At 39.6% G+C, this 13,928-nt stretch overlaps 1 protein-coding gene across 10 annotated transcripts in view; it reads right to left on the bottom strand.

The window, feature by feature from the left end:
* MCPH1 (microcephalin 1) overlaps positions 1 to 13,928 on the bottom strand; it is a 229,824-nt gene that overhangs the window by 5,249 nt on the left and 210,647 nt on the right. The gene's annotated exons all lie outside the window — the stretch shown is intronic.

Below are 13,928 nucleotides of genomic sequence, written 5' to 3'. Positions count from 1 at the left end.
GAATATCTTACAAGTGTATAAATCCAGCAGGCAGTGTAAAGATAAGTTCTACCTTTGGTTCTCTCCCTCCCTTTCTGCAGCACAGGTTGAAGGAATTTGTTTAATAGAATTTTCAAAGTAATTTTTAATAAAAAAGCTAAGTAGATGAGACGAGTTTTGTGTTTCTCTCTGAATGCGGTAAGAATGGTGGGTGCTTTTAGGTCTTGTAGGAAGTAATTCCACAAGTGTGGGCAAGATGCTGAAAAACCTCTATCTCCTGCTTCTTCTGGTTATAGACAGATCATTGTTCACAGTAAATCTTGGTCATGAAGTCTTTTGAGAGCGCCTAGGTCCAAGCCACTGGAAGCCCAGGTCCAAGACCAACACATAATAAACTTAATCCTGTATTTTACTTTGAGCCAGTTTTAAGAGGCATTAAGGGAAACCTTTAAAAATAGGCCTTGTCTGCAGTAGGGGCTTTAGCACTGATGTAGCAATGCATATGTGTAAATGCTTCAAACCTTGGCTCCACTGAAATCAATGGCAAAACTCCCATTGACTTCAAAAGGGACCAGGATTTCACCCCTGGTATCAAGATGCACTATGCTACTGTAATCCATGGCTTGTGCTGGTGCAGCTTACACTCAGGTTTACCGGTGGCAACTATATTTATCTAGTTACACTACTGCTAAAAACTCCAGTGTAAACTGGGGCTTAGGAAAGTAAGATACGGTATGTTAATGAATCTCGATGAAAGTTGGTGCTCAGCATCCTTAGTCACAATAATACACATGCAATTTGGGTTGAGAAAATGCAGATGACTAAGTGTAAGGGCCACATTCAAAACATCATAGATTTGTATTGTTGGAAGAAGCTGGATCCAGCTGCAGAGCTGAAACAGCCCAACATATTTCAAGGAAAAGAAATGTAGTCCTGAACTCGGGGAAAAAAACGAAAAAACAGTATTTTCCCTGCAGGTCCACCGTCTATATTTGCTTAAAAGGTTTGGTAGGTATAATGAAGTGAAAAAATCCCTAGGCAACCAGAACATGGAATCAGGGAAAATATGCCATGGTAAGGGTAAAGACCCCTTTGTGATCCCCATGTTGAGGATTAAGCAGAAGAAATGCTGGAATTATGGAAAAGAATACCAGAGAAGTCTGTTCAGTCTAGGATCAGACTGGGCCAAGAATACAGAGAATGAATGGACAGAAGATTACTTAAAACAACCAAATCCAGATTTAAAATTAACAACATATGTGTATATATAGTGGGACTATTACACACTGTACCTCTTGCATGCAAACTCTTTCCCTCTTTAGAAGACTTTTTCCATGCATAACATAGAAAGAGAAAAGGGAAGTCCTTTACAAATCTGTGCAGTCCTTAAAACTATTAATGTGGTTGTGTACTTACAATTAAACAAGAAAAAGGCTGATTGATATACGTGTCTAGCAAATTTCTTCTCCTTGTAGGTTTGGTATACTTGAGAATAAGCGTTCTCAAACTTTTTCCTTCTGAGACCCCCCAACATGGTATCAAAAACTCCATGGCCCACTTGTGCCACAACAACAGGTTTTCTGCATATAAAAGCCAGGTCCGGCATTAGGGGGTAGAAAACAGGGCAATTGCGTGGGGCTGCATGCCACAGGAGCCCCTGCAAAGCTAAGTTGCTCAGGCTTCGGCTTCAGCCCTGTGTGATGGGGCTCAGGTCCCCAGGCTTCAGCCCCATGCGGTGTGGCTTCAGCTTTCTACCCTGTGCCTCAGCAGTCTAACGCTGGCCATGCTTGGAGGCCCCTGAAACTTACTTGTGGCCCCCCAGTGGGCCATGGACCCCAGGTTAAGAAACACTACTCTAGAAAGGATAGATAGAGTACTGTGGAATGAAAAAAACATTTCCTTTAGCTTATATATGAAGTTCAGAACTATTCTGGTCAGGTTGCTACTGCAAGTACTAAAGACTAACCAATACCCCTAAACTGTCTAGAGTTGAAATAATCAAACCACTATAATAAAAGGGTTTTTTATAAGCCAATTAGTTGCAGTACATAATGACTTGAGCATTAGGGCAGGGGTTCAAAATGATGTTCATAAAGATGACAGATGTGTGTTGCACCAGTTAAAGTCTTTTCAGTGTCTGTGATTTTACTTCCCGGTACAGTTCAATAGAGCAATCAAATCTGGAGGTCACAAATATATGGAACATCACATCTAAGTCTTTGTCTGCCAGGATTAGGTAAAGTCTCATGGCCAGCCACAGGAAGAAGATGGCATTAAAAAAAAACAACCAAAAAACAAAACACAACAACAGCTGCTATTTAGGTTTCCTGGGTAAGTATAGGTTCTTGGAGGACACTGTGCTACATACCACTTGATCAGTGAGGGGGCAGATGTCCTTGTTGACTAGTTCATTGAAATAGCTTCCTCATGCCAGCAGCGCCTCCTCAGTCTAGTTCAGGTTTAACAACATATACAATAAATGCACAAACTGATAACTGGACCTGCCAAACCTATCTGATATTTTTTGTCCCTGTTTTCCTTGTTGAAGCTTGGTGAACTGGCTCTTAGGTAATAAACAACAAGAGCTACAGTTGCCAATACAAGAAGAGATGAAGGCAAAAATAAAAGTTTGGGCACAAGAGTAGCTGAGATGTTGTTTGATGCTGGAAATTTTTCACGAATGTGAAAAATAGGGAAATGATCTGAACAGTGGATTCCTGACTTTGACACTGACTCACTGAGTCATTTTGGGCACTTAAGATCTTTGTGCTTTAGTTTACAAATCTATGGAGTCGGGATAAAAATGCTCATCCAATTTACAAGGGGGTTGTGAAGATTAATTAATGTTTGTAAAGAGCTTTCAGATCCTCAGATAAAATTACAAAGCAGGTTTATTATCTTTATAAAAGGGAGTTTCTTTGTGTTGGTGATCAGTGCCAGATGAACAATGAAAAACAAAGCCCATGCTGAGATAGCACAGGCAGTAGTTGCACAATCTCCATCTATGTCATTCTTCAGAGAAGTCAGTCCTAAATGAAGGTATAACTTTTTATGCTCATGAAATCCTTGGCTGCTCTGCTGAAACTACAAACAGTTAATTTTCTATAAACTTACTTACAGGACATTTTAGAGAAACCAGAAGCTGATAGAGTTAAGGCAGGCCAAAAGGGCTAAAATATGGTCAAAAATGTGTTGTAGCTATTTATTCTTATGTGACTGTACAGTGTTCAAACAACATATGCATCCATAAGGTCAAAGAGAACTTTCCCAACCAACTTCAATGAGTACACGTTCAAGGCCGTAATACACTTTGTAATCTGTGATGTGCAAATAAGAGACAGGATTCTGGTATTCCTGTGATTGCACTTACTCACTTTCATGAATTACCAGTTATTTCAAAATGTGTATTCACGATGCAAACATAAAAATGCTTCGGCTAAAAAGCATTCAGGTAAGAAGTTCAACAAATTATACACTATACTCTAATGAAAACAACCCAGAAACAGAGCCTCATGATAAACATGATCCTATCATTGGTGGCTCAAATAGCCTTCTTCTTCCGTTAGAGAGAATTGAGAACATCTACTAATCTCCTGAGTTGCTTATTTAGACAAATCAGCTACATCTGAAAGGAGAAAAAATAATCACCAAGAGACATTAATTTAGTGTTAGTTTATCTAAAATTAACAATCAGACTTGATTCCAAGGGACCTTTGTGCTCGACTTGCCATGCTGCTTTTTTCAGTCTGGAGCTCTAGGGCTTCCAAGATTAAACTGATTAGGATTGACAAGATCTGTTTATGTTAAAAACCCAACAGGACATGAGTTTCTTAGATGGAAGACGTACAATTTAACTTGATTGTAATCCTGCTGTTTCACACATTTTACAGGACATGATTTTAAAAGGCCCGTTGTATTTCCACTTCTTCAAACATTTTCCCTGAATGCATTTATTGTTGAGGTGACTCATAATGAAAAATTGTTTTATTTGTACAGTGGGTCCTACTACTGGAAATACACTTGGGTTAAATTAATATTAAAGGCAAAAAATTGCATGAATGTTATGTTAAAAATTTGCACAGCTAATTACAAAGAGTCTGGAATGCAAATGTTATGATTCCAACAGAAACATTAGGTCAAGCTGTGTTGCACAATCCATGTAGTTTGGTATGTATGTTTATGTTATAAATGCTAAGGTTGGGATTTTCAAAGGAGTTAAAATGCTGAAATCCCTTTGAGATAGCTCCTACCTTTAGCCTCTTTTGAAAATCACAGAATAATGTATTAATCTATATATTGACTGGAATAAAAGGAACAGCGTATTGTATATTGTGCAATATGACCAAAATAAAATTTCTGTTTGGACCTTACATTTTGCTTTTCCTGACGCTTTTATTTTTAAGTGCAGCTTTCCAGCCAGATTGTGCTTGGATCCTGCTCAGGTGTACAACAAGGAGAGAAACTCATCCAGAAGCTAGAAATAATTGAAAATCCTGTATTCAGACAGTACAAGGACTCTGCAGGGCTAGCATTGCTTTCAAAGCCAGCCTACGCATAGAGGAGCGGAGGTAACCAGTCTTGGAAGAGAAAACATATTGTACACTCTGGAAGCCATTTGACCACCCCCAACTTGGACTAGAGATTGAATGGCACAATCCACCTCTTCAGATTGAATTACCCAGAGCTGTAGCTCACGAAAGCTTATGCTCTAATAAATTTGTTAGTCTCTAAGGTGCCACAAGTACTCCTTTTCTTTTTGCGAATACAGACTAACACGGCTGCTACTCTGAAACCAGATGTCTTTGTAACATCAAAGAGTTTGCAGCACTCCAGGACTAGACACCTGCATAAACACTATCATTTTTAGTATCAAGTGCTACAGTTGTGCCTGGAACTTTATGAGAATGTATGAAAACAGGTCCCTGGACAAAAGTAGTTCCAATCCAAGACCTTGACCCTTCAGTGAGACACAGGAGAAGGCCAGACCCACCTACAGCTGAGTTACAAACACCTCGGGAATAGAGGTTGTTCTTAACTCAACTCTGAACAAAATGTTATGGCCGTTCTTTCAAAAGTTTACAACTGAACATTGACTTAATACAGCTTTGAAACTTTACTATGCAGAAGAAAAATGCATACTTCTGGTTCCAAGTGAGGTCTGTGGTTGACCAGTCAGTTCATAACTCTGGTGTTTGTAACTCTGCGGTTCTACTGTATTTGTAAGATTGGAGCCCAAGTCATACCAGAGAAAAAGAAGGTAAATGATCAGGTTGAGGAGGAGATGAGTGAGGATTGCAAAAGAAAAGTCATAGGGCTGATTCCAATCTTGCCGACACTGATGCAAATATTGACATCAGTGGAATTACTTCTGATTTGCACCAATGTGAGGTTGGAATAAGACCCCACAAAATGTATATAGTAACCTGCATCTCTATCTTTTTCTATCTGCCCTCAGCCTCCTTTTTAGATTTTGGGAGAATAAGGTCAAGTGTGAGAAAAGGGATGGATGGCACAGGAGGGGAGGTTAGTAGCAAATGGCCATATACCTGACATACACAGTTCATTAACATTCTTTCGAAAGTTACATGAAATATCAAGTTATTCTAAGTCTTTTTAAGGTACAGTAGGTATCAGAGTTTAACTAAAAATTTAACTCGGTATAAAACAAATTTAGGTCAAAGAAAATATATTTTAAAAAGCATGATTTGTTTTAGTTATTAATCCTTTTGTCTTTGCGAATTATGCATGTGGTTTCCCCACAATATACTCTAGAGTGGCCTTTCAAATTCAGGTAATAAAAGTATAAGGACATGCCTAATGTTACTACTTTTTTTTTTGATGTAACTGGAAAATTATTAATCAGTGAAACTGCTCCCTTCCTATGAACTACACAAGTGTTAATGCACATCCTATAAGAAAAACAGTGTTGTATCTGAAGTACTCTCCTGCCTGAAACATGGTAGTAAACATGCAATTCTGCACAAAGATTAAGGGGAAAATATTGCTCTAAATTACTTCAACTAAAGGAAATGTTGAATTTAGGCTACTGTCACGAAGGCTGAGTCCATTTACCAAGCTTCTGAAATATAACATCAAATAAAACCTACTATTAATAAAGATGTATAGCTATATAATTGAGAGGTAGAGTGAACATTTTCAAAATTATGATGGCAGAGTTTTGTCCATAATGCTTGTCATTCACAGGAGATACATATTTTTTGGCACACATTTGAGGATCAAATCTTGTTGCTTGTGAAGTCAATGGGTAATTAACCATTTCCTTTAACCAGAACAGGCTCTGACCACTGAAGGGGGAAGGTTTGATTCCCTACTCTGTTATACCAGTTTTAAGCTGGTGTAATGGCACTGAAGTCAATGGATTTACAGCAGCATGAAACTATGATGTAACAGAGTGGTAAATCAGGCACAAAAAATAATATGCTCCATTAAGCTACAAATTTAGCAAGAAAGATAGTTCTAAAAATGGTAATGGAGTTTAATGGAGTTGGGTAATATTGCTGGTGAAATCTTAAGGTCTGAGTTTACAATTTCAGTGGGATTCAATATAATTAAGGGTGCTTAGTATCTCTGAGGATTGAGCCATTAGTGTTTGTATTTGCTGACACGTTCTTCAGAAACATCTAGGGAAGAATATGGGCCTAATTTATTGCATATATAGGAAACATTACAATTACATTGACCTACATTTTCAGTCTGTCATTTGCTAAAAATTTGAAAGGAAAACACATATGTGGAACCCCAGGCACATTTGAAGAAGAAGAGTACACACACATGAAAGTGAAATAATGTATCAGCCTGCTTCTGATAAAGAATAGTATAATGCAGTGAAGGCCGTTTAGAAGTACTGTTATCCTGCAGTGAGGGATTTGAAGAATCTGCAGGATCCTACAGGTATCAAGGAAGTCTGCATAACTATATACTTGCTTGGGTTGGTCCAAGGAGAAATGCTCTAGGTTTTCATCTTTCTAAATGTCAGTATAAAAGGATGAAAATGATCAAAACCAAACAGTGTCATTGTTTAGATAGTAAAGTAAAGTGCAAACTTGTTATATCCTAGTGCTTAAAAAGTTGGTTTGATCTTTTTTGTCCTTTATTTATTTTAGAAATTTGCTATTAGGTCATTTAATATTATAAAGCAGTTTTAAACTTGAAAATATTATTCAGTAAATATTTTAGTTTAAAACTATATTGGAATGCTGCACTAAATAGTGGATTTTTAAAATTAGGTGCTTCATAACTAATATGATCTTGTTAAGAACTGGATTTCCCCTAAACTTACCAGCTCTTCCATGTAGACATTGTTCTTTGCCTGTGAAGAATTCTGTTGAAGTTAATGGGGTTGCATATGAGTGCATAGTCCAGCAGGCATGATCAGAGCCATAGCAGTATGCTCAGCAAAAATTACCTGGGTCAGCTTGTCTGCCCTAATAGCTACAATCGTCTCAACCTTTCCTTTATTAGCATCAAGGAATTTTGTTACTGGTGCAGGTACTTATCATTCTGTGAAGAAAACTCAATCTGTAATGTTTAGTGCAAATTATTGAAAATATCGTATCCATATTCTAGTATATTAACTGGAACTGATGTTTTTCTATAAACTATCAATACTGTCTAGCTAAAGTATGGGCTCCCATTTTCCCAACTACAGAAGCACAAGATTTCAAATGACAGAAATGCTAACACACTTTTTGTATGACTGATAAAGGAATGTCAACATCCCAACATGAATTCACAAGTGGAGACTGTGCGCGGGCAAATCCATGTATGTGCATTAATGGGTTTGGAAGTCTGAAAAAGTTTGAGCATCTGTTTGAAAATCTGCGACAGAAAAATTACCTGCCAATTTCTCCTGTTGACAACATAAAGAGGAATGTGAAATGTGTTATAAAGACAATTGATACACAGCAAAGACTGTGGAAATTCCTCCAAAATACTTCTCTTTTTTCCTCAGTAGTTTTCTACAGAAAGTGTTTCCTGGCAAAAAAGAGAGTAAAGGGTGAAAGAAAACTAGAATGAAGACAATTTTACTAACAAAGTTTCTTTACACTATGTGTTGACAGACAAGCCTTACTTCTCTCAAATCTCATAGACTGATAAATAAGGCTTACTTCAACAATATATTCTCTAAAAGACGTATTGGGAATACTATACAAAAATGTTTGGCAAACATATCTACTGTTTGGCAGATATACAAAATCATACTTGAAGATGTTTGGATCACTTCTTCCTCCAGAGCAAATTTTTTCAGAAAAAAACAGAACAAAATTACTTACTTTTAGTTTAGATTTGCTTTTTTCCCACTGAACCAGAACAATTTATAAAATACTGCGTAACATAAATATATGAGAGCTATATATTTTTTAAAAAAGAAAAGAAATTAGGCTCATCAAACACATATGCTTTTCCCTAGTGTAGATCAATATGACTTAAAACTAAGGTTTGTATTTCAAGTGTATACATCACATCAGAAATTTTAAGTTTAACTTTAAGATATAGTAAGTTTCATTATAACTCCATTTTACTTGTACAGAACTTCCCAAAAAAATCTCTTTCTAAACTGAAAGTTTCCATGTTTGGTCTCAGCACAAATTAATTTTTATGGAAAATTTAAGAAAATCCCTCGAAATGTAGGCTTCGATCCTGCAATCATTTGAATGTATGCTTAACTTTACACAGATGAGAAATGCTGTTGACCTTAGTGGAACTACTCATGTGAAAGTCTGTGTAGGCGTGAAAAGAACAGGAGTACTTGTGGCATCTTAGAGACTAACATTTATAAGAGCATAAGCTTTCGTAGGCTACAGCCCACTTCATCGGATGCATAGAATGGAACATATAGTAAGAAGAAATATATATACACATACAGATAAGTTGGAAGTTGCCATACAAACTGTGAGAGGCTAATTAGTTAAGATGAGTTATTATCAGCAGGAGAAAAAAAACTTTTGTAGTGATAATCAAGATGGCCATTTAGACAGTTGACAAGAAGGTGTGAGGATACTTAACTTTAGGGAAATAGATTCAATATGTGTAATGACCCAGCCACTCCCAGTCACTATTCAAACCCAACTTAATGTTATCTAGTTTACATATTAATTCAAGCTCAGCAGTTTCTCATTGGAGTCTGTTTTTTGAAGCTTTTCTGTTGTAAAATTGCCACCCTTAAATCTTTTATTGAGTGGCCAGAAAAGTTGAAGTGTTCTTCTACCGGTTTTTGAATGTTATGATTCCTGATGTCAGATTTGTGTCCATTTATTCTTTTGCATGAAGACTGTTCGGTTTGGCCAATGTACATGGCAGAGGGGCATTGCTGGCACATGATGGCATATATCACATTGGTAGATGTGCAGGTGAACAAGACGCTGATGGGGTGGCTAATGTGATTAGGTCCTACGATGGTGTCACTTGAATAAATATGTGGACAGAGTTGGCATTGGGCTTTGTTGCAAGGATAGGTTCCTGAGTTAGTGTTTTTGTTGTGTGGTGTGTGGTTGCTCGAGAGTATTTGCTTCCGGTTGGGGGGCCTGTCTGTAAGCGAGGATTGATCTGTCTCCCAAGATCTGTGAGAGTGAGGTATCATTTTTCAGGATAGGTTGTAAATCTTTGATGATGCGCTGGAGAGGTTTTAGTTGGGGGCTGAAGGTGACAGCTAGTTGCGTTCTGTTATTTTCTTTGTTGGGCCTGTCCTGTAGTAGATGACTTCTGGGTACTCTTCTGGCTCTGTCAATCTGTTTTTTCACTTCAGCAGGTGGGTATTGTAGTTTTAAGAATGCTTGATAGAGATCTTGTAGGTGTTTGTCTCTGTCTGAGGGATTGGAGCATCATTAACCTCAGCCTAGACCAATCCACGCAAGCGGTCCATTTCCAGGACACTACTGTACTAATAAGCGATGGTCACATAAACACCCTATACCGGAAATCTACTAACCGCTATACTTACCTACATACCTCCAGCTTCCATCCAGGACACACCACACGATCCATTGTCTACAGCCAAGCTACAAGATACAACCACATTTGCCTCTCACAGTTTGTATGGCAACTTCCAACTTATCTGTACGTATATATATTTCTACTTACTATATGTTCCATTCTATGCATCCAATGAAATGGGCTGTAGCCCATGAAAGCTTATGCTCTAATATGTTATGTTAATCTCTAAGGTGCCACAAGTACTCCTGTTCTTTTTGCGGATACAGACTAACACAGCTGCTACTCTGAAACCTATGTAGGCGTGGGGACTTAAATATGCAAACTTACATTAACAAATGAGGTCTTAACTACCCACAAGAAAGGAAAAGAAAGATGGATGGCTTTAAATGAGAGCATCCTTGCTTGTTTGCTTGCATTCATTCAACTAGGTCAGAAAAAACATAAAATAAATTCATCTGTGTGTGATTGACTCACACAATTGACAATAATTTACAAATGAACTAAGAGATTTTCTCTGGAGTTTAATACATTTTAAGTTTCAATAAGGACTACTTCTTGAAGCGTCTAGATTCTGCTTCCTCAAAAGTAGTTGAGAATAAAATTCACATCAGGCATTCTTTTACCCCCTTTTTCCCCACCTGCAACCTAGATCACAAGCTGTAGGACAAAAGTAGCTGAACCAAAAATAAACAAACTGTTGAAATAAGAAAGCGGTGCATATTTTAGCTTCCAAAGAACTTGTTTAAGAACATTATGGAAAACTGAAAAAGGCATATAATACAAAAATGAGCATGTTTTTACCAAAGGTTGCAAAGGCTCATCACTACCACAAATATCCTTACAAACACTGTCACATAGCAGTGAGAATGAGGTTAACTCTGACAGATGTGAGAGAATGTTTAGCCAGCCATAGCCATAGCAGCTAAAGATGCAGGTACAGAAAGGAAAGCCAATCTGGGATTGACCCATAAGAAATACGGCTGACTTAATTAAATTTAGTTAATTAACCTTTGTGCATAACAACCTTATTGTTCTCACACAGTCTATCTCCTGTATGACAGCAATAGGGAACACTACTTTGCTGGATATGTCCCCCCTTCTATTTGTGATCATTTTCCATTTTTGCCATGTGGCTTTCACATAAGATCTACCCTCTCAGCTCATACAATGTCAGTTGTATACCCTTATTGAGTTTTCCCATACTCCATGAGCAGTCCCATTGATTTTAATAGAACAGCTTGAGTAGTAAGGTACTACTGAATGTAAATGGCAAAATCTGGTTAGAGAAAAACATAAGAAGAGATACAAACATGTATTGACCCAAAACAAAACTGAGGAACACCATAAACATATCTGCCTTAACACAGGACACTGAAATGTAGAGTACTTAACAAGCTGACTACAGTCTGACAAGAGGCAGCCCTTTAAGAGAGGTGCACCACAGGCTAACATAGAGCCATAACTTATTAAGAAGAACCTGTGTATGACACAGCTAAATGTTACATATCAACTAGTACAGCGTTTTTCAAAGTCTGGGTTGCATCCCAGTACTGGGTTGTGGCATGTCGGGCACTGGGTCGCTCTGGTCAGCACCGCCAACTGGGATTTTTAAAAGTCACATCGGTGGTGCTGCCGAGCTAAGGCAGGCTAGTGCCTACCTGTTCCAACACCATGCTGTGCTCTGCAAGCAGCCAGCAGCGGGTCCAGCTTCTAGACAGGAAGGCCATGGGGTTCCACATGCTGCCCCTGCCCCAGGCACCAGCTCCGCACTCCTATTGGCCAGTTCCGGGCCAATGGGAGCTATGGGGGTGGCGTTGCTTGTGCACCTCCAGACCTGCTGCTGGCCACTTCAGGCGCAGCGCGGTTCGTGGTGCCAGGACAGGCGGGAAGCCTGCCTCTGCACCCCAGCTGTGCTGCTGACCGGGAGCCACCAGAGGTAAGTCCACACCCCAACCCCCTGCCCCAGCCCTGAGCCTCCCAACCCAAACCCCTCATGCATCCCAAACCCTTCATCCCCGGCCCCACCCCAGAGCTTGCACCGCCAGCCCAGAGTTCTGACTCCCTCCTGCACCCAACCCCCTGCTCTAGCCCAGAGCCCCCTCCCACATCCTGATGCCCTCGTTCTGGCCCTACCCCACAGCCCTCACCCACCCACCCACCCCCCAACCCTGAGCCCCTGCCACACCCCAAACTCCTCGTCCCCAGCTCCGTTGGGTCATGGGCATCAACAATTTTCTTCAAGTGAGTCCCCAGAAAAAAAATTTGAAAACCACTGAACTAGTAGATGAAATCCTGTGCTGTCTCAGGGGCATGACAGTTGGGCCAGGTAATCCACCATTTGTGCTCAGTATCTGATTAATTTTTCCTTAGGGTTCTCCTTGTTTTAGCTCTCTGGATAGGTCTACCCTGCAATTGGGCACCTACGGCTGGCCTGTGCCAGCTGATTCAGGCTCCAGCCCAAATTTCTACACCATAGTTAAACTGTCTCTTGGCCAGAGTCATCTGGCACAGGCCAACCGCAGGCGTCTAACTGTGTAGACATACCCTCTGGGGCCAGTGAGGGTAGCTTTCTTTCTTGGCATTGTGTGGGGTCAGAGCTTACAGTGGTACTGGTACGGGTGCCACCACGTACTAGATGTATGGGAACTGTTTTCACTTGTACCCAGTTCTGCACAGCCTGGAATCAATTATTTTCAGTAGTTGTGGCAGGTCTTCACATCAGCATGCCTGTATACCCTTTCACCGAACACTGTATCAGGAAACACTCACAAAACATCACAGAGGTGAACGCACGAACCCAACACAAAGCAGTGGGTATTATTGACCAGAAAATCCTATAGAGTGGAGGTAAGGCCATGCCTGTAGGTATTTTGGGGCTATTGTTTCCATGGGCTGTGCTGTAGTGAGCCATGTTGATGTTTATACATGTTCCCCTAAGTTAACGCACAGAACTGCCCCCTGGCTGGAAGCACAACCACCATTTTGTTACTCCCACCTTCCCTGATCAGCTATCACATTCCAATAGCCACAAAACCTTTGGAAGCCGACATTCCATCTGGTCCTCACAGGGCCCAGTGATGACTGCACCAGGTGACATTCTGAGCAAATAGAGCTCTGATCCATGTGTGTAGCTGTTTCCATCACTTCATAATGACTCAGACATTCTAGACTTCAGAATAATAGACAGACAGAGGGACAGGCCTGGAAGATTTCTGCAGGCATCGAATGAGAGGTATGTGCTGCCATGGAGTGTGTCTAGGGTTATTGTCCATGGTGACTGTGTTGTTGTGTAGATGGTTTAGAAGAACTGTGGCAAATGGGCCAAATAATCCACCATATGTACAGTCTTCCTCATACAAGTCAAACTGTTGCATGCAAATTAGCTGTACAGTAAGGGTGCGATTGATACTTTTGATAGCACAATGGTCTAGGACTCTGCATGGAACAGATATGTGCCTTACTACTGTAGCTATACACTGCATGGGTGTAATTCATCAAATCAAACTGACTGAAAACTTAAAACCTGGCCAGTAACAGACCATGAAACCCGATGATTCCACCTGGTGATATTTTGAACAAAAAGAGCCATCAACTTTTCTTATAGCTGTTTTCAACTGTTTCACACTGACTCAACAGACACTCTAGGCTTCAGGCTGACACACAGAGTGACAATCCTGGAATTTATTGTACAGATCAAGTTACTAGGCAAGGGAGCAATGTTTGCATAAAAGAAATATATTAAAATTATGGCATCATGTGAATTATCTTAGGTTTCTTATTTAATTTGTTGCTTTGGGAAGCCCTACATTATTATTATTATTTTAAATTACAGGATATTTTGCAGAAAGCTCCAAGAATGACATTTGTTTTGGGGACTTAGGCAGGGGGAATGCTTCCATCAGCCTTTAGGAGTAAATGATAAATCCAGTGCTGTCATCAGATTTGCTATACCTGGCAAAGTGTAGATGAATAATACTTTGATAAAGAAAAAGGTT

The sequence above is a fragment of the Dermochelys coriacea genome, chromosome 3 (genome assembly GCF_009764565.3).
Source record: "Dermochelys coriacea isolate rDerCor1 chromosome 3, rDerCor1.pri.v4, whole genome shotgun sequence".
Classification (NCBI taxonomy): Eukaryota; Metazoa; Chordata; order Testudines; family Dermochelyidae; genus Dermochelys; species Dermochelys coriacea.
This window is presented reverse-complemented; position numbering and strand designations above follow the sequence as displayed.